At 36.5% G+C, this 21,652-nt stretch overlaps 1 protein-coding gene across 1 annotated transcript in view; it reads right to left on the bottom strand.

Moving 5' to 3' along the window:
- Nucleotides 1-21,652, bottom strand: part of SLIT2 (slit guidance ligand 2) — a 282,933-nt gene that overhangs the window by 165,640 nt on the left and 95,641 nt on the right. The window lies entirely within an intron of this gene.

Raw genomic sequence — 21,652 nt, 5'->3', positions numbered from 1 at the left:
TTGGGGTGAGCGGCTGTGTGGTACTCAGTTGCCGACTGAGGTTAAACCACGACAATATTTTACATTATTTTTTCTGTTATAAGATAAAAAGCTATTTGGCAAGCCACCAGCTTTGATCAAAGTATCTGATTTAAGAGAAAAAGAAAATGAAAATTGAATATGAAATTCTTTGGCAACAAAACCTCCCATGTGCATAAACATACTGGATTTCTTAATAGCATTATTTACATTGATGTCTGTTCTTATACAATAGCAAGTATTTGCCTTTATTTTTCCTTTGTAATTTTTTAAGCACCTATTATCCTGGCGCCTGAAAATTACTGGCATAAATTAAAACACAATTACATCAGAATTTCAACTGCAGATTTCTTCCGAGCCAGGGAAAACAAAAAGGAACAACAACAGCAGCAATAAGAGACAGTTTGGAAAATTCCATCATATATGCAAACAATATTAATACTTCTCAAAACTCCCTACGTAGAGGTTTCTTGTAGTTCAGTATATGTTTATTTTGCACCTCTATAAACCAGCCATGCTGAATGCAGCATATAGACTGAACTAATTATCAACAAGGAAAATGTCTCTGTGGCTCAATCAGGGTATTGTAGAAGTGACGTACAAGATTTTAATTAGAAACAGTGCAGTACTGCTAGCCAGATTCTCAATCACATTTAAGATTTTCCAGCACACAGAAGCAGACATATTAGGAATACAACTACTTGGGACAGAAGCACAGCCAACATAACGCTAAGGAACACAACGGCTTCCCTAACTTTCACCAAGATCAGTCATGCCTCTGAGTATCCACCATCAAGGATAAGTAAATATGCTTTAAAGACATCATTCCTCATTCAAATGTGTAACGGTTCACCCACAGACTGAGCCTGAGGATCTGCAGATCTCAAAGGGGTATTTTGGATTGCTAATTTATTTTGCCTGGAAACTGGGATCATTTGTTTTATTTGGCAACACAAAACCTAGAGATAATGAAGTTATTTATGAAACTGATAAATAACTTGATATAGGCAAAAAGTCTTGCTCCACATGTTAAAAATGCTGTGCATATATATGTATGTTTATTTATATTTTTAGATATATGTGTATACACACACACATAGACACATGCATACATTCTCCTTCTCTGCAAAATGTCTAGATTACCAACCTTCCTAAAATGAAAAAAGGAAATTCTCTGATATAAATGCATTTTCAGTCTAGGACAGATCTTTTTAGTAAGTTTCTAGACATGTTTGCTCAACTTTCCTGACATTAAAATCTTAAAAGACATTCAATGAGTTGGTCAAACAGTGGACTTGCTCAGTTTTGAAGCTGCATGAGAAGGGGATGATAACTAGGTACCAATTTATAAGAGTGAAAACCCCTGCTAATATTTACAAAACTGAAGTGAATTTCCTCCTACAAGAGATCCACTGGTTTCAGTATGATTGCACTTATCAGTATAATTTTCTCCATGCGTAATTTCTGCAACACCTATTCCTCACATGGAAGCCAAAGAAATGTCATATTGTATGTAATTTCCATTCAAACCTAAAGAAAATGATAGGAAATTTTTTTAAGTAAAGAACATGATTAGTGGTCCACATATAATTCTGTGTAACTCAGGCAGGGAAGAACTCTTTCATCGTGGCCAAAGATTACCTTCTTCAGATGGCTGTCTCCTTTGAAAAGAATGTTTGCCTGTGTGTTGTATTTGTGGATCTTTGTATATACCACAAATTAGAATGAAAATCTATTTATCCAAAAGGTCCAAATATAGAGGAACTAGAGTAACACTAACAAAAAGCTGTCCGCTACATTGTTGGAGGGTCTTTTGATAGGCATTGAAACTCAGCAGCACAGACACGTCCATTTGGAATAATAAACAAGAAAAAGAAAAAAAACAAACACCATACACCACAGCCATCACTAAATTACACTCAACAAAATTCTAATCCCATCTTCTGCACTGCAGGCAGTTTTCAACCAAAGAAATTTTTCCGATATACCCCTGCTTTGAAGTATCTGTATATTTTATGGATGAAACCCAGGAATCCAAGGGAAAAGAGAATGAACATGAAACCCATAGAATGGCTATCTACAAATTTCTGGAAATGGTACTCCTTAAGCTATAACATCCAAATAAGCACATTTGCTTTTGAGCCATGACCAATAAGCATGGCAAAATAACGCTATGTTCTAGAAGCTAACCTGTATCTTTATTCTTTCCCTTTGAAGAAAGTTGTATTCTGTCTTCTCCAGGAATACTAAAAAAATGATCCTTTCAGACACAAAGATGAGGCTGGCCTTGCTCGCCATCCTACCTCTTCCTTCCCTTTTGCTCACACTGCTGCACTGCCCCATTTCCTACCTCCCAGCCCCACTGCCCTGCTTCTTCCCCCAGCACAGTGGCTGGCACTCTGCACGTCACATTTATGGTGATGGACAAGTCAGTTAAGTGGCCTCTGGAGACATTTCAGTATTTTCTGTGTATGTTCACATCTAATGTTCAGAAGTCACGTGGGAAGATTATAAAGAAGCATAATGAGAATCAATGGGAAAAGAAAAGAGAATTTAGAGATGCTGTCTGTTTTTCACTTTTCTGAGAAAAATGAAAGCATTATTTCACTTCTGAACTCAATATCACATTAGCAAAGACCAAATTCAGGCACAGGAGCAAACAAAATTAAGATGGCTGCTACCGTCTTTCTGTTGGTGGAGGTTGGATCTGCCCTCTTCCACGATGACAAAGCCTTCCCTCAGTGAGCTCCAGGGAATACCTTGCTAGCCATACTAGCCTCAGTCCCAGAACCTCTAAAAATCAGCACAGAAGTCAAAATCACACAACGTAGTAGATTATTTTTACTTCATAATCTTAGTAATATGAACTTGTGTCAAACAAACATAAAATTTGATTCCTCCCTGTGAATTTCATTTTATTATGAAGATAGATTTGTATATCACAGATATGGTCTCTCTAATGTCACCTTTGCTTGGCCTTCAGCTTCCTACAGTAAATCTACAGCTATTATTCTTTCAAAGTTATTATTACTTCAAAATGCTAAATTTCACAACTGAGAATACAGAGAACATTTATGCTGGAGAAACTGCCTCCACACCAAGATAGCTTTCTGCATTATTATTTTTCCTATGCTTTTTTGCTTTGGAACTTGGTACCCTGAAAAGGCTTGACAGCATTAAACTTTCAAAAAGGAGAATTTATTCACCTGTTTCCTTGAGAAAAACCTAGGAATTTTTCCTTTTAGTGAACAGCTTCAAAATCACTGTTTTTCACCTGTACACAACAGTGAACTGGAAAACACTGGGGAAAAATAAGTCTAATAGTGCAAAGATAAAAATTTAAACAGATTTATTTTCAGCATATTTTAACAGAATCTAGCTCAGGGCCAGGAAAACTGAGAGATGTGCAAATGTGTGTGTCCTGTTAATAAAAAGCACTAGGCAGCCTTTTTAATAATAAGATCACATCACTGTCTCATGATGTCAGAGCACAGAAAACTCTAAGGGCCGTATCTTTTCACAGATAAGTACAAACTGCTCCGAGCAATTAACGTTAATTAATGTTACTAATTAAAAGTCTAGACAAGCCAGACCTCTTACCCTGGAATGTTTTTGCCAAACACTTAATACCTGCAGACTTCAGTCTTGGTGATGGTCTAGTAACACTTGACAAGTTATCCTGAATACAGCACTTAGAGCTTGTTGAAGCTTTGTGTTAACTTTGCACCTGCACCGGGCCCCCAGCCTCCAGGAGGCCATGTGGATCAAGTGCTCCTATAACTGGGGTTAGTCATCTGTATCAGAATCACAGCAGACTCCCTCCTAACAAAGTCTCTTTTTTGTTGTTAATTAAGACAGTACCAAAAAAAATAAAGTTACTTATTCAGTCATGAGGGCTGAATGCTCCCAGTAGGTAGTCTTTTCACAATTCAATTTCCCTGATGGGACTCAAAGAGGAAATGAAACAACAAATTGTACTCCTGATGATCTAAGCAGAAGCTGCAATTCCACAGGGAGTCCTGCTAGGTCAATTAGTTCATCATGCTAACAGAATAGCAATCCAGAAACCAGTGTCCCACCAACAAAGGTTTGAAAAAGTGAAGTTCAATGCCCAGTTGTAAGGCAGTCTCCAGTAGATATTATTGTTAGGTTCAGTAAAAGCACATTTACTGAGTATAAAAGTAGGGCAACAGTACTGAAAAGCCAGGGGGATATTCCTGTACTGCTAGATTCATTCATGTGTATGCAGCAGAAGCAGTCCACCTTTTTAAGATCTCTAATGAACGCTCCCTGTACAAAAGAAGTTCATCTCATCAAAATGTTTCCTTCTTAAATTAGTTATTGAAGAGGTAAGTACCTTTAAGCAAGCATTTCTCTGAAAAGTCAAAGTGCAGTGCTGCACCTGTTGGTTTTTTTTTAAAGCATTTCGATATTCTGAAACCTTAGTATTATTTCATGTTCTGTGCTTATTGCATAGTATTGTTTTACAAATATGTGGCAAAAATAATTAACAGTACTTTTTTCCTACAATGCCATCCAATAAAACTGTAATATAATGGACAGCATTTAAATTTCATTTTTAAAGCAGCACTTAGAAGAAATATATACACCTGTGCTAAGTTTTTTTCCGTTATATTTTGAATAAGAACTTGATACTTCAATGCTAATTTTATGAATGGCAAGCACTGTTTTTGATGCCAGAAGAATAAGACTCAAAAGAAAAGATGGTCTAACAGACTGTTTAAACCCCAAACTTTCACCTATAGTCCTGTGAATGTCACCAAAAGATTCAAGCACCCATTTTGTTTTCTTAACCTATAGAATCTGAATTACAGAACTCATTTTTACCAACCTTGCAGCGGGACTCTGGGCTTAACAATTCTACTGAGTTTGGGAACATAAAGGACTATAAATTCCAGGCAGCTGTGCTCTTTCCATCTGCATATATTGATGCAAAATGGTTGTTTTACTCAAAGAGGTCAAACATAAGGTAGTTAAAGTAGCAGATTGTTGTCAATCCTGTTATGTTCATAAACAACTGCTGCATTTCCTGCTGCAAAGCCACTTTAGATAGTCCAAGGTTTTGCAAAAATAACAAAAAAATTACTTTTATACTTTTTTCCTATACGCTGATCACAGTTGTAAACGAGCAAGTTATGTAAAGAAAAGCAGATTATTCGGTTCTAGTTTACTTTATTGCTATCAGCTACTGCAATATTAGACCTTGGTGCTTTATTTACAGAACCCCCCACTGACAAAAGATAGCACTGCATAATGAGTACACAAACGCATTTCAAGAGCACATCTTGAAAGCTGTTTTTGTAAAACGCCTTCTGGCTGCAATATTTGAATGTACTGTATGCTAACAGTCAGTAGGGACAACAACACAGATGTGCTTTGTTTGGCTCCTAATGGATTCAATCCCAAAGAGCATTAAAAAGAGTGAGAGGGCAGAAAAGTTAAGCTTTACCTTTTTATGAAACTCTGATTGTGCACTCTCTTTCTTTCTGGCCATGTGGGTTGAAATAGGACGGAACAGTAATACAGTCTATTTATGAGAGAATGCATTCTTTTGAAAGAATGATTAAAGCTATGATTTCTAGTCACAGAAAAAATCTTTAGATTATTATATTTAATTTTATGGCCTTAAGAATATATTTAATTTAATTTTAATTTAAAAGCACACACTGAAAAGTTTAAGTGAAGACTATTTGTGTTGTCTGTCTAGAAATAACACTTCAATTGTTTATCAGTCCTGTAGAGGTTTTAAAATTTGTTTTATTTAATTAGCGTATTGTAATTTAAAAAGCCATTATTTACTTGCAGCATCTTGAAATAATTTGAGCGTTTCTACAGAGCAAATACATGTGACTGTTTAAATAAAGTCACGGAAGATGATGCATCCTAAACTCAGCACTAGCAGTTAGAGTATTAATGGTAATGCTGTTGCCAGTAAGATTGTCACATAAGAGATATCCGAGCAGCACCTTCAGATGCAAAAGTCTCATTTTATTCTGGAAATCTGCATTTCGATCCAAACACAACCAGAATAGCACCACAGAGATTTGATCAATTACACAGCTTTTCTGATACAAAACTGAAACTAGACAAGAAGATAACCTAATGGGAGCAACCGCTAACAGTCACATTCCATGAAAACCTGGTCTCTGTAAAGTTGTTTAGAACAACTCTTACCTTTCAAAGAGGAAACGAAGCTGACTTCAATCCCTTTGTAGGGTGCCCTGGCAGGAGGACGTGTGACAGCACAAGCAAGATGATGAGCAGAAGGTAAACCTGAGCTAGACTACAAGGTTAGCTCCTAAACTTACATGCCATAACAATTTCTTTTACATTCCTAGGCACCATGCTCTGCTGTCAACTGTAAGAGACTGTGTCAGGTGGGACTGAGAATACAAGCCAGGAGTGCCTCACGTGGATCAACAGAGAGTATGTAAACATAATACAAACATCATAATCACGGTCCTAAAGTTTTCCAGATGCTAGCAAAGAAGCAGAAATAATGCCACGGAAACTTGTGTGAAACATCTTGCTAATAGCAGGTTATACCGATAATTCATATCAGATGATGGTTTAGTTTACACACATGAATATTGATATCTGATCTTTTTTCATACACTGCAGTAGAAAGGATGGAAAGTGGAGTCATAACCTTAGGTTGATTACACTCATCCTGACAGAACCAGTTCTTCTCTTCACCTAAAAAGAATTCAGTACACAAAACCACAAGTTCTCTACTAATTCTCTTAAATTTTCCTAGAAGGAGGAGAAGGAGAGATTCCGGAAACTATAAAAAGGCTGCTTCTTATTATAAGAACATGCAAGTGTCCTGTACAACTGATGATGCTTCCATATGACAGCTGTCAGGGGCACTAATTATTGCCCTATAGTCTTCACATTTTTGTGCCTATTAACAATTATTAGCTCACGGAACTTCAGATGATCACTTTATTTCTATTTACAATAGATTCCACACTCAAAAGCTTGGTCTGAGAACCACTTAAACAATGGTTTGAAAGCATCTCTCATAAATTTCAGACGATCATTCAATTGCATTTGGCATCACTTTAAATGATAGTTAAATCACACAAGTGGATAGTTGCTCTAAATAATGAGATAGTCATATGATGTTGGCTACTTAATTAGAAAATGCTTTAGGTCCTAGATTCTCTATTGTTTAACAATGACCACAATTTCACCTGATTGTGGACTTCAAATTCAGTCTAACATACCGAGAAATTGTATATAAAGAATGCAAACGTGATGAATGTCCCCTATCAATGGACTTCTCCGGAAAACAGTTCTTGTCAAAACATCCTGTCTGATGGACTCATCAGATCAGTTGACAAAGATAACAGCATTAATACAAGAGACTTCCGTAAGCTCTGTAACGCAGTCAGTGATATTACTTTGACCTGAAGCATAAAAGAAACTCTTCTGCAAATACACTATTTCTGGTTCCAACGTTTCTAAATACTGTGTTGAAAAAATGGAAAAGAGAAAACTAAATTAAACAAAATCTGGAAAGCAGGCTCTGTAACGATAATACTTTAGATGTTCAAATTGCGTACTCAGCAGAAGTTTTGAAGGTTAATTGAACATTGACACTATTGAAAATTTAAAAGAAGATCCTATACGTAGAATCTGAAGATAGATAACCCATAGAAAGCAAGGGACATTTTTAACAGTAAACAATAAATAGAAATTGGAAAAATATACTGGGGAAAAAGCAGCTTTTCATGAAGTCTTTACATGAACAAAGCTTCTCTTTTTATAAAATTTTCTTTTTAACATCCCTTTTGAAAACATGCTGAGAACCACTTAGGTACTTAAGAACACTCTGCAAGCTGATTCTGAGATTTTATGCTTCTTGCCTAAAACGTCCAGTAAAATTGCCTTGTACAACCAACCAGCAGCGGACATATAATGAAAAATGCAATCAACTTCTTAAAAAAAATGTAAGCATTAAGCCAAACTGTGTTATTTGACATGTTTATTAATTTTTGGAGCAATGAGGCTAGCGGGATTTCACTTGGTGGTCTCAGCTCTTCTCTCTTTTCCTGTCTGCTACATGTCCATATCACACAGTGTTGCTATTGTTCATGCAAGTCATTTCATGCATCAAGAACATTGTGATGGTTCTTGGATGAGTCAGTACATTATACTGATTTACTTTAAGAAAGGACTGAAACATTGACATAAATGACAGCTTGGAATACAGATATGATTTCATAATATAATATAGAAAATATCTGCCTTTGTTACTAGTTACAAGTTACCCGATTATCATGCTACTTATGTTTGCAAAACAAATTTCAACAAAGGAGCCAGAATTAGAAATATTATTTTTTTAATTTATTTTGGTATTTTCAATTTTGAACCAAAAGTATCTCCACAAAATTAGGTGTGTCAGAGTAGAAGCAGAAAAAGCAATTTGCGTAGACATATAAAACAATGTAAAACCTCAGTATCATCTATACTTTCTGCAGTTATCAATGAAGCAGAGTAACAATTGATGTCCTTTTTATGATTTCAATGCAAATAATCTGGGCCACTGGATATGCCACAAGCCAATCCCACAGGTATTCCTCATGCCAATCTCAAACTGGATTTACGCAAAGTCTACCTGCAGTCAATGACAGAAACACACAGCCATGTAATTCTGTCCCTTGCAATCTTCAGATAGCTTTACCGTATGGAACTGGTAAAACCTCCCTTCTTCTTGGTTTTCATATATGTACTTATATTTTCCTTTTCCCTACAATATAATCAGAATTCTACTGAAAGAATGCAGAAGATTACTACTTTTCAGAGGCACCCACACTGCCTTTCAGGAAAGGAACCAGAGAATTTATCCAAAACTTTTTACAAGATATTTTTAAAGATGCAGAAGAAAAAGGAAAGAAATCTAACACTGTGTTTGATTTTGATTCTACTTTAAAAGAGTTAGAGCAAAATGCTAAGCACTAATACTAAGTAGTGTTTTAACACAGAAGTGTCAAAATACTTTTAGAATTCAGAAATGTTTGTGGGTGAAGAATTGCTGAACAGAACACTACACTAGTTCTTTTATTCTATGCATAAGTATCCCCTGCAGTGCCATAGCAACTTTCTGATGTATTTTTCAAAAGGTTTTTCAACTCAACCTACCAGGTGGTTTTAGGAACTTAAATTCATGTGCTGAAGCCATGTGCCAGCAGTTATCAAAGAATGCGTGGCATGCATCCTAATATTCTTACTGTACAATCAGTCTGTTTCTGTATTTGTGTGCATATGTATGTGTATTTTCATATTCATGGTCCAAATCTTGTGACACCGCAAATTAAATGGTGTAGCATTTTACTACATTTATGTACATAGCAGTGTCTCACCAACTGAAGCTTTTTAAGGAAAATCATTAACTGAATTCATCAGAACAGTTTGAAAAGCAGGCTTTTCAGTTTCTACTGGTCTGATAATAATGCTTTTTCCAAAAGCGATGTAAAGTTTGGTTTAACTCTAAAACAATGAGTTCATGTAGTTAAATAGAATAATTTTCTCAGGTTTCTACTTCCACATGATGGGAGGTTTGACGAAGTTAAATATTTATTTACTTCAGGTATGTGATATATTGAGAAAAGTGCCAGCAGACATGAGTATTTGTGTACAGAAATTACAGGAGATTCCCTAACTGTGTCTGGCTTTTCTTTCTATCAAGAAATGGAAAAGGGAGAGAGAAAAAATCCTGAACTGCTTTTCCTCCAGTATGGGAAGTGGCTGGAAGATTATCTCTGCTCTCTAGTTTTAGATAGTCTGTTCTTAAACAGAAAAAAAGTTTGATCTTTTCCTTCTCTGTGTCTGAAGTAGTCTTCATAGCAAATGGCAACTCAGTGCCCTTCCTTTAAAAGAAGAAATCCTATTACTCATTTGAATCAGGTGGTCATTACCTATCATCACAGAAGGGCAGTACGAGAGTCAAACCAGAGCTCCACATGAGATGATGTCCTGAGATGTAAGGAAGAACAGGGCTAACCTGTCCTTAGTGGGAATCCCCAAATAGAAATTTCAGCCAAATCCAAAACTGAATATACTTATCAGCAAAATTTATACTTAATCTAAAACAGGTTATAACATGCATTAAGAAAGAGCATGTTCCTATTAACTAAGGCTTAAGTGCATCTTTATTTAAATTATTAAAAGAAAAACAGCAAGTAGTCTAGTATTTTATTCTTGAGTTCATGTAGTTACCTGAGCTTCCAATAATGTATTTACAGACATTAAAACATTAAAGACACTAAACATTAAAGGAAACCTTGGTCTCCATGCTCTATCACTGGATACTGATCAAGTTACAGAAAGTAATTATTACAACCTACTTGTTGTAGGTTGTAGTATCTAGTTACGCCAACAATCAAATGTCATACAACAAATATCTAACTCCCCTCGACTTCAATCTGAATAGGAATGGGGATGGGGAAGAGCTCCATGATGTCACATCGAGGGCAGTGCAGGCTGTAAAGCTTCTTGTTGCTCGCTCTCCACACATTCAAGAAACTGAAAAACTGGGTAAATTCCGTAACACTGCAACCTGTGGTACAGAATCCAGCACCTCTACAAGCAGCAGCAACTAGACCAGGCAGTTTTCTGGAAAGTCTTTCTCCAGCAAAGGTAAACTCAGCTCCTTGAATTTCTTAGAAAACAGCTCTCAGTGAAGCTACACTATAATACCTGTGTGTTCGCACTTGGAAGTTTTAACTGTTGAAAACTATGGCTAAGCATCTGGGATCAAAACTTACTGCAGCAACAATGTATTGCTATATGCCAACTGTGTCTTTGCAGTTTCATTAATTGATATAAAAATCCTTCATTTTAAATTATTCAAGTAATTTAGTTCAATGATCAGTTCATCTAAAGCTGGACAACTAGAAAATTATTCTTCACTTCCAAAGCTGCATAAATTTGAGATGCTAGCTAAGCATCTGGGATCAAAACTTACTGCAGCAACAATGTATTGCTATATGCCAACTGTGTCTTTGCAGTTTCATTAATTGATATAAAAATCCTTCATTTTAAATTATTCAAGTAATTTAGTTCAATGATCAGTTCATCTAAAGCTGGACAACTAGAAAATTATTCTTCACTTCCAAAGCTGCATAAATTTGAGATGCTAGAGTATAGCACTTACTAGCCTAAAAGCTGACAGGACAGAGTATTCACTATCCAAACCACTGTGAATAAAACATCTTTTTTTAATGGGTTGGGGTTTTTTTTGTAGAGCTGATATAAAAAATTCTACTAATAAATACACTTTTTAAAAGCTAGTTTTTGGCATTTTAATACAAGTAAAATTTTATCAAATGTATTACATTCGGGTGTATCAAATACTTAATGTCTGCAGTTAATGTATCATTTTTGGCAAAATGTGTAAAACTGCAATCCCCATTCCTATTCAGATTGAAGTCGAGGGGAGTTAGATATTTGTTGTATGACATTTGATTGTTGGCGTAACTAGATACTACAACCTATTCAAATCAACAGGTTTGAACTACTACTATCAAGTAGTTTCAAGGGAGACAGACAAAAAACACACACTAGAGAATAAAGCCTCCACCTATAACTTCAAATAACGCTGCTCATGCCCATTCACCTGCCAACCGTGCCTTCTGCTGTTTCTGGCAATTGCCAATATGAGTTCTACCTCTTGCCAAAGGTCACTAATTATCTCCAAGTATTTTCTTCCACCACTGTAAGATACATTGTCATTTCAGACTAATGACAAAGACTTCATGAAAACTGGCTAATGATTGGAGTAGCTATACGTGGCTGACATAGGGGAATCTCCACTTCTAGTGCATAAAGGAATCTGCTTTCCACTATCAATGTTTTTTGCCTGCAGTCAGCTCTTAAGAGCTGCAAAGCCAGAAGGCAGTTTGGAGGCCATACTTAGTGCAAGAATAATGATTTCTGGATAGATAATAATTTCAGGTACATGATGGTGTGCTCCAGAGCCAGGCTGAGTAATTAGATCCAAAAAATCAACCACCTTTAAGCCTTCTGCCAGTGCTCTTATCTGTGTACAATCATTGTGGCTTACAAAGCAGCATGGAACAGGAAAATGGAAAAATCTAATGCAAACCATGACTAATACAATTCCTGAGGAAGAAAAATCTAACTATGGTTAGCAAAAAGTACTCTGGAGGTTTATGGGGAAGTGTAGGCAGAAATACAAAATTGAAAGTTGTGTGCAAGATTGTTTGGACAATAAAAGTACATTAGTTTAGCAAAAAAGCTCAAATGGGATTAAGTTAGAAATTATAGTGGTTAATTTCAATTTATAATAGGACAGACGGAGGATGATTTTCTTCTTAATTTTCAGCAGCCTGTCCACCTTACAGCTCCCCCTAGCTTAACACCAATCCTGATGAGCACTTCCACAAGGAATCATTTAATTCAAATATTACAGCAAACTGTGTAATATATGCTCTGAAACCAACTCACAAAAATTAAAAAAAACCCCAAAAACCAAACACAAAAGGCAGCACACATGTACATACTTCAAACACGTTGTAAAACTAGAGGTGGAAAATTATGTACCCTACTGGGTATTTTTTGCTAATATATCAACCGAATACCTATAAATATGCAACACTAATTAACATACAATTCAGAGGCATTTAGAAGTGGCTCAGGATCATCTCCTTCCAAATGTATAATATCCTTTATCTTGCTCTTTAGTCAGTCTGAAGAATGAAACAGGCACATTAAAAATTCTCAGTATAAAAAGCAAGTTGTTGAAAAACAATCTTTCACTATTTGTATGTTTCACTATTATGACACAACAGACTGTAGAAATTTGTATGTTTCACTATTATGACACAACGGACTGTAGAAATACACATACAATAAAAATAGGAGTATGCAAAATAATACTGACAGAATTCTATTAACCTCTGTTCAGAGAGCGCAAAAGGCTCTAAGATCCACTTCAGCCCTATTTATATAGCAGAATATATTAAAAAAAAAAAAAAAAAAGTCATGCTTATTTCAGCTCTCTGCATTGGATGAATTTCACAGCTATGCAATTTTTTCAAGTATCAGTGTTGAAACCCTATTCCTACCTAAATCATTGCAAATATATATAGATGTATACAGCATATATGTACAGCTGTGTATATAGATATCCACAATCGCCATCAGTTCAGGTTTTACATCAGTAATGCAAAACTGCTGAAACAGACACATGGATGCACAAAAATAGCTTATCTGCATGTTTACAGAATACTAATAAAGATAGTAATTGTGACATTGGCATCTAATTATTTGCAGCTTTTGTTTAACAACAAGCAGAGAGCAAAGTTTCATGCTATGCTTAATCCAGTCTCACTGTGGACTGCTCCCTGCAGTGTCCACTCACGTACATACAGCCATCTCCCCTGCATCAGACATACCAAATGTGTGGCCAGTCTGATCAGAATGCTGATCCAGAGAAAAACTAATCATGTTGGTGGGGTCCCCATCCCTGGAAGTATTTAAAAGACGAGTAGATGAGGCACTTAGGGACATGGTTTAGTGGACATGGTGGTGTTGGGTTGACGGTTGGACTCGATGATCTTAGAGGTCTTTTCCAACCTCAATGATTCTATGATTCTATGTTTTCTTCTGGATTGTCTGCGGATGCAGCTCAGTCTGTGCCACCTTCTGTGCACCAGCAGCACGGCCACAGGCTCAGGAAGCGAGAGGAACAGCACCTTTCAGAAGCAACATGCCTTTATTTCGGATCCACCACCATGGGAAATTGCATCCCCAGCAAAACTGAACCAAACAGCAGACCGAATCTGGCTACAGGAATATGTGGTAGTAAATCACATGAAATCACAGGATCAACTACAACGATGTGCTAATGCACACTGTGCTCATAACATTATCCACTGAAATGCTATTCATAAAAACATGCATTAGAACAACGTCATGCCCTGTGCTTCAGGACCACACAGACTTACATCCTTTTCTTTCTGAAATGAACTGTAAACCACATTATTCAGGTAATACTAGCAGACTTAATTCTCCAGTGAGTGCCTAACTTGATCCAGCTTCTACCCTGCTTATGCCTTACTGTCAGAACCTCTAACAGGTTTTAGGTTTTTTGCATGAGTATTTACAACGTATGTTGTGAACTGTTAATATCAATAAACTAGAACAAAATACCACATTATTTTTGACCCCTGAGCCTCTGGATTTAAGCCGGTATACTCATGGGAAAAACTTTATGGAATAATCAATAAAGGAGTAAAAGACAACACAGCATCTCCTCCAGAGGAGGAAACAGAGGGCACACAGCAATTTAAAAAACATGCTTTAAAAACTAAAGTGGAAAAGGAAACCCAAAACTCATCCTCTCAACAGAACTCCCAGTGGAGTAAAGACAAATCCACAAAGTCTAATTTTTGGTATCCAGCAGAGATGCAGTAACAAGCTCTCTCTAAGTGCTCAGCACTCCCCATCAGCTAGCTACAGAACAAACGTAGCTGTTCAAAATAATCCAAGATAGACCAAGTGAATAGTAACCAAGTATCCAGTGACCTGCAATACGATCACCTACCAGCCTCTCCTGTTGAAGGAGTAACCAGCATGTCCTATTCCCGACCTACGCAGGTTAGCCCCTGAGAGCAGAATGACTTTTCCCCCTTTTAACAAATTGCACAGGAATTCTTAAGGTTTCTCTCTTTCACATCATGTTATTCTTAATGGAGCTGCTCCCAGCTCTAACCCCTGCCCACAACCAAGACACTGACAAAGTGTACACAAGAACACAATTACATTACCGCTACTACCTTACCTCCCAAAAACAGAAAGGTCACGAAACTACCCATGTAACGTGCACATGAAACAAATCTGCGAAATGACACGAAAGCTTATCAAATTATTCTGATTACAGAAATACACAAGGATGGTAGTAGTCATTAATGACTTCTAAATATAGAGAGGATTACACCGCAGTGAAATAACTAACTTCAAAAACGTTAGGCTTGTTAACACATACTGTAGCAAGCTTATTCTGTTTTGCACTTGCAGAGCTGAAAAAAGGAAAGCCACGATGAGCTGTCAGAACCTAACAGCACACAGGCACGGGAGTGCTGCATCGGAGGCCTCATCCTTACTCCAATTAAACTGTGACACAGCAACATCGATTTTGATGGGCTCAGGGTGGGATCCCTGTAAGAGTTTCTGTCACCATTAACCCAAATCAGAACTCAGTTGCTTTGCTTGAAGCAAAAAGCTGGTGTTCATTAATCCCAGAAGCCTTCCTCCCCACAGTAATGAATTTTTCAGGGACATTTTCTATGTAAATATACTGTTCAAGCTATACTCCTCTTCATAAGTCTTTAAAAAGATCAATAAACTTTCTGAATACATACAATGATAATCTTCCTATGCCTTTTTAAAAATATTAAAGTCTTACATATCGAAAATATTCTGCAGGATTTAAACATACATCATAAATTATTCAAGGAGAACCCAATTCTAAAAATAAATACAATAACAAGACATTGCAGTCCACGTATACTTCAACATAGTTTCTCCAGAGTTAAGCTTTCAGCACATGCAACACCTACACAAGACGGGGAATTAGGAAAAAACACAATACTCACTTCTCTGATTTTGGCCGTATGTTTAAACAATTGTTACTGGGTTTTGTCATTTAAAGATCTAAACTCCTGAGGAGGTACAAGGGAAATACCCAGTACTCGAATGTAATCATCACTCAAGTAAGGATTTAACAAACTGTATTTCAATGATTTGAGGTCCCAGTACAATGAACAAACAAAATGAAATTATTAACGGAGTTTTTCACAGTTATTTGTTAATTAATCATTGTATTCAGAGATGAAAACTAGTGCCACAGGACATTACCAGAATACTATATCTGATGCATATGCATCATTTTTTTCATAGATTCCTTGTGGCAGTGCTACCTTTTCAAATCCTGCTCATGTTTCATATCACTGCACACCAATGCACAACCACAATTGTGCTATTCTTTGTACATACTAAAGGACATAGATAAAGTCTGTACAGTAATCTTCTGGTATTTTTTAATATTACAAATTGTAGAAGGACAAACCCCACTGTGATCACTGAACCATGTCATGATCCTTCCTAGAAAATCTCTGCAGAGATAAAGATAACACAAACTAACCTTTAGAAATCAGATGAGGGACCCAGCTATCATAACAATGGTAGCTGAGTTCAAATGCTCAGCCTACAGGGAATAGGAATATAGCATGCTCTACAAATAATTTTTATTTCTTTATTTATTTAATCCATGTGGAAATGGTCTTTTCAAGCCTCCACTTGAAAGCTGGAGGAAAAAAGGTAGATACGCCCAATGGCTTTACTAACCTTTGCATTTTCTGATTTTTTTTTGAAATGTAAATCAAAAGATAGTTCTAAGATCTCCATCCTAATTAAGAGATCGTTGCTGTACTGACACACAACAGGTTTCATCATTGTCAACAGCAACTTAGGAGCAATGTGTACTTAAACATTATTATGTTGGAGACTAGCAGCTTGCAGCAGAAGCATAGGATTCTGCCTTCTACATGCTTTCGGAGACCTGACGACACATCAGCATGTGTAGAAGCTCTGCCTGACTGCTTTTTTAAGCAAAAAGTGGAATGGAGAAAGCAGTCAAGATGCTGATTTCCAAAGAGTAAGTGTTTTCTCCAGAAGCTGATACCCTGAAAACGCAAGATGCCCAGAAAGGACATATAAAGTCGACAATCTGAGACATTTTTATATGAAATGCCCAGGGGTGGGGTATTAAGCAATCATATAAATGCATTTGTAGTACACTTACAGACAGCCAGATAAGTATATTGGTAAACATAAATTGCTGCATCTATACTACTTGATTCTGAGTTGTGTTGTGTATGTGTGTGCGATGAATGCAGTCATAGAAGACGTGACATGAGAAGTAAGATGCAAGTAGTGAAATAACTCACTTAGTATAAAATGTAAAAAAAAAAATTATCTTCTTGTAAATACGCAAAAGTGTCTAATAATTACAATCTGTTTTTTGTTTATATGTTACCATAAATTAGACATGCTTTGCCTTGTCTTAGCCATGATTATATTGACCGTCTCTGATTCAAATTCAAAAGCTACACAAAAAACTGTTTTAGTATCTTAACCTTTTACCTTCATTAATATGGGAATTTAGCTTATAGCAGTGAAAGATTTTTTTTTTATGCATGTCCATCAGCATATTTATACATGCCTAAATATAAGCAGCTTGAGGGTTTTTTCTCCATAGCACCAAGAAATTCCTCTGTCAGCAGCAAGAATTCAGTGCTTAAAAAATAAATAACTAAAAGATACCTAAATTTGAGTTTGGAAATCACTTTCATATTGAAAAAGTTGCATTATTCTATTTAGAAGCATGCATTTGAATAAAGTTTTCAATTTGCTAACTGAAATGTTTCCCCTCTGCAATCTTCTCCTAGTAAAGGATATAGATAGACCATGAGTGAAACGTGAGCTGCCTATTATGTGCCTGGGACTCCTACTGACTGACTCATGAATGACTGTACCTAAAGGAACCCTCTTTAGAGACCAAAAGCAGATCGCTTTCTTGAAGAAAAACGTATCATTATCATAGAGCAGAGAAGTTAGTACAAGTTTTAAGAACCTTCAGCAAGGAGAGGTTTATCTGTTTATATAGCACATGTGAATGCCTTCAGGAGAAAAGATAAAAAATCCATCTCAAATTATATACCTGCAAGGTCTTTTGATTAAGCATTTCTGTTTTCCTTTTGTCCTCTTTCATGAAATTATGATGTCATGGGTTTGAAAATTGTCATAGAAGTCAAAGTGACTTACATAATGGAGCAATATTGTAGAAAAAATTATGATAGTTTTTTCTTCATTTCTTTGTAAGATCTCCCTTGCACACTTATAAAGGAGTTTATGGGTGTCTCACAATGCTCCACAGCATTCATGAATACATAAACGATGTATTTAAGATCTGAGTAGATGATCTGCAAAGAGCTAAAACAAAGCACAAAGCAGGAAAAAAATAAACTGCATCTCATGTTACTGTGATGCTGAAGAGGCCTCTTGGCTATCTGAGGCATTCTGCATGTCATTAAATTTGAGGACGCTTTGTCGGTACAGTTTGCTGATAACATAAAGGCAGTAGATGCTTCGTGAAAGGACTTGTATTATGTTTTAAACAATTTAAATTTTAAACAATTTACTCTCAGGAGTATTGCAAATAATGAAATTTTCACTGCTGAAAATGCGTTGGGTTTTTTTCCTCAGGTCAGGCAAGAAGCTCAAGTCCTAAAGGAAGACTTATCTTCATCTCATAGACTTTGCTGGAGCTATGTCAATTCATACAATCTAATGATCTGGGTTTTTTTCATTGCTCCTTTTTTTTTTTTTCTTTCCCTCTGGTGAAAGAGTTTTCAGATACAAAATTGCTTTTAACCCCAAATTATATTTTTGGGGTAGAGCTTATCTCTTCTGCCAAACTTTTCATCACATTGTTATAATGTTTTGTAAGGCTGCCAGATCCACACAGAGATGAAGATCAGACAACCCTCAGACAATTAAGCATTCTTTGAAATACCATTAAATAAATTAACTTAAATTGACTTTGAGATAACTATAGGACAGAGATCCACAAATTATTAGCAGGATAGTTTCAGGTATCAGACCCTTTCCAATTCTCCAGTTCAGTCTTCATCAGAAGGGAAGAAGTTAATAATTAATTTAAGTGCCTTTATTAAAAAAACAAGTCTTCCATGTTTCTGGGACCCTGAAACACAGCCTCACAGAGTATAAAGCCAAAAGGACCACTGTTCTCATCTCTCTCTCCATCACCATCCTCAGGATTTAGCTGCAAACTGCATAATCCTAAGGAGAAATGGCACTTACAAACTTGATTTTAAGTGTAAATCCATTTATCCTTTTAAAAATTAGCTTGCTTACTGAGACTTCCTAGTGTTTCATGATGTATCCAAAAGCAACAGACCTCCTCAGCAAAGTACTAAAAAACTTAGATGCAAGTAATCTGTACTTGCAGATTAAAAATGCCTATTTTTAGCAGCTGTAGCTTACCACCATCCTCAGTTACCAATGAAATGAAAACCAGGTTGTGATAATCACCGATGTTTTGGTGTTTAATGAACAAGGTAAGATGTTCTCAGTTGGGATTTGGTAGGTAGTAGAAACCATTGACCACTGTCTAATATTACCCATAACCATTTAAAGCACAGATTCTTACACTTTTGAGATAATTTGCTCCTGAACAGTGACTTACCAACATGCAATGTCATTTTAAATTTAGAAAGCCATTTGCTGTCTCTTTTGCTGACTCTATTCTGGGTCCTGTGAACCATGAGCATTAAGTTTTGCTAGGACAGAAAGATCACTTACAGAGGAGTTGGGATGCAAAGAAAGTAGTCATCTTCTCTTTTTGTTTCTCCCCAAACCAGTCTTCAAAAGCAGAAGCAGCCAAAAACTCTTGCAGAGCAAGCTCCCATGAAATAGGCTCCTGGACCCATTACAGTGTTAAGAAGCGCAAAAGGATGAAATGAATGTGTCTAGCCTCTGTAAGCTCTTTATCAACAGCATCGAGCTACTCACTGTTGAGCAGGTCGATGACGACTAGGTGAAGATGTAACAAAAAGTCAACCATCACTCCCAAACCTTCCTCCCTCCCGAGAATTGCTGGCAAAGGGATTTCCTACATAAAAGGTATGAATGTCCTAACTAAACAATTGTTTTCGAAAATATAAATAAGAAAAATTAAAATACAATATCCATGAAATAGAACAGAATCAACATTAGGGTTAAAGAAAACTGGATTTTGTTGGCACAATTTATAGAGCACAGCACTAAGAGCTGATTAAGTAAATTAATCACTTATGCAACCAAGTGGAACTCTAACTATGAAGCAATAAAAACACCTCATATAAAGGCAAAGGCATTCGGGATATCCACTAATTCAAAAGACTGTTAATCTTCAAACTTGATAGTTAGAATGAACCTCCCCTCTTTAAACCCTAGGGGTTAGGTATAGCTCATATGAACTGCTGAAATGAGAAAATGCAAGGCATGTATTAAATATCCCAGAGGCAGCAGTACTTAGTCCTCTAACAGGCATTCAGACTAGCTTTTTATACCTGAATGCTCCAGTGAGCTCTTTGTATGTGCTATACTACATGGTATTTTTACCACGACATCAACAACTACATATCATCCCTCTTTTTCTCTTCCTAGGTGGACTCTAGTTTTCTGCACTCAGTACAGATTAATCTGTAAACCTTCTTTTTCTAAAATGGTTTTCATTCTCTTCAGGAAGCAAAACAAGGAAGTATTAAGAGTGTGCACTTTTTATACATTCCAAAGAGAAAAGTTTAAAACAAACAAAAATTCAAGTTTATACAGAAACTGAAAAAACTGAAGAGCTGCATGTCAGATCAGAAAAAAACAACAACCCACAAATATTTATAGAGGGGAAATATGACATCTAAGTTCAATAGGATGTTTAGTTATGAAAACAAAGGAGCAGCAAAGCTATCTTACTGAGCTTCCAGTGTATGTAGTGTGGACTTCTGCAGGGTAACTAATCTATGCTTCTTTTATAGCCAGAGAGCAACAGAAATTTATAGGATGCAAATGATCAAAACAATTTCAGATTTTCTCAGTATCAGACAAATTATACCCATTATTCATATATACCTTTAATTCCTTTTTCTCCCAATTGACTTAAAGGGAACTTAGATGAATAGCTCTAAATCAGATGTCTTCATTGCAGAGAACAATACTGTTCCTTAGGCTTCATGGGAGCTTGCCTTTCCAATCCAGCAATTAAATTCAGTTGCAAAGTACAAAAACACTTAGTTACGGAACTTTTATTTTATTTCAATAGGACTTTGACATCTATGGGTCTTAGTGCAACCACACTTCAAGACCACGAACTTTATCAGCTCCCGGATCTGTACAGGGCCCTGCACATACAGAAACAAAGACAGTACTATTCAACTAGAGAAAAGCAGTAAGAAATAAAAAAAACAGCACATGTTTGTATCAGGTGTTACCTACCACTCATCTGGACTAAACAGAAGTTTTAAATCTATTTTTAAGGGTAGATGAAAGGATATATCTAGAGTGCATTAATGACCAGAGGTTCTTGTTTATAACTTGCAGATACAGAAATGCCTTAAATATTCCAGTTCTGATGCACTAATCCTACTGAATTATCAAATAAGTTTAACACATTTAAGCTCATGGATATTTATTGCTATCATTTTTTAAATTAGTAATTTTAATAGTAAGACCAGTTATTCTCCAGGTACGCAGCCCCGTGAGCTGGAAGACAGGGATGGGGAGCAGAATGAAGCCCCCATAATCCAAGGGGAAATGGTTAGCGACCTGCTACACCACTTGGACACACACAAGTCTATGGGGCCACATGGGATCCACCCCAGGGTACGGAGGGAGCTGGCAGAAGTGCTCACCAAGCCACTTTTAATCATTTATCAGCAGTCCTGGCTAAACGGAGAGGTCCCAGTTGACTGGAGGTTAGCAAATGTGATGCCCATCTACAAGAAGGGCCGGAAGGAAGATC

Source organism: Aptenodytes forsteri, unplaced genomic scaffold (genome assembly GCF_000699145.1).
Source record: "Aptenodytes forsteri isolate BGI_AS27 unplaced genomic scaffold, ASM69914v1 Scaffold242, whole genome shotgun sequence".
NCBI classification, from domain to species: Eukaryota; Metazoa; Chordata; class Aves; order Sphenisciformes; family Spheniscidae; genus Aptenodytes; species Aptenodytes forsteri.
Note: the sequence above shows the minus strand (reverse complement) of the source record. Positions and strands in the feature narration are given on the sequence as shown.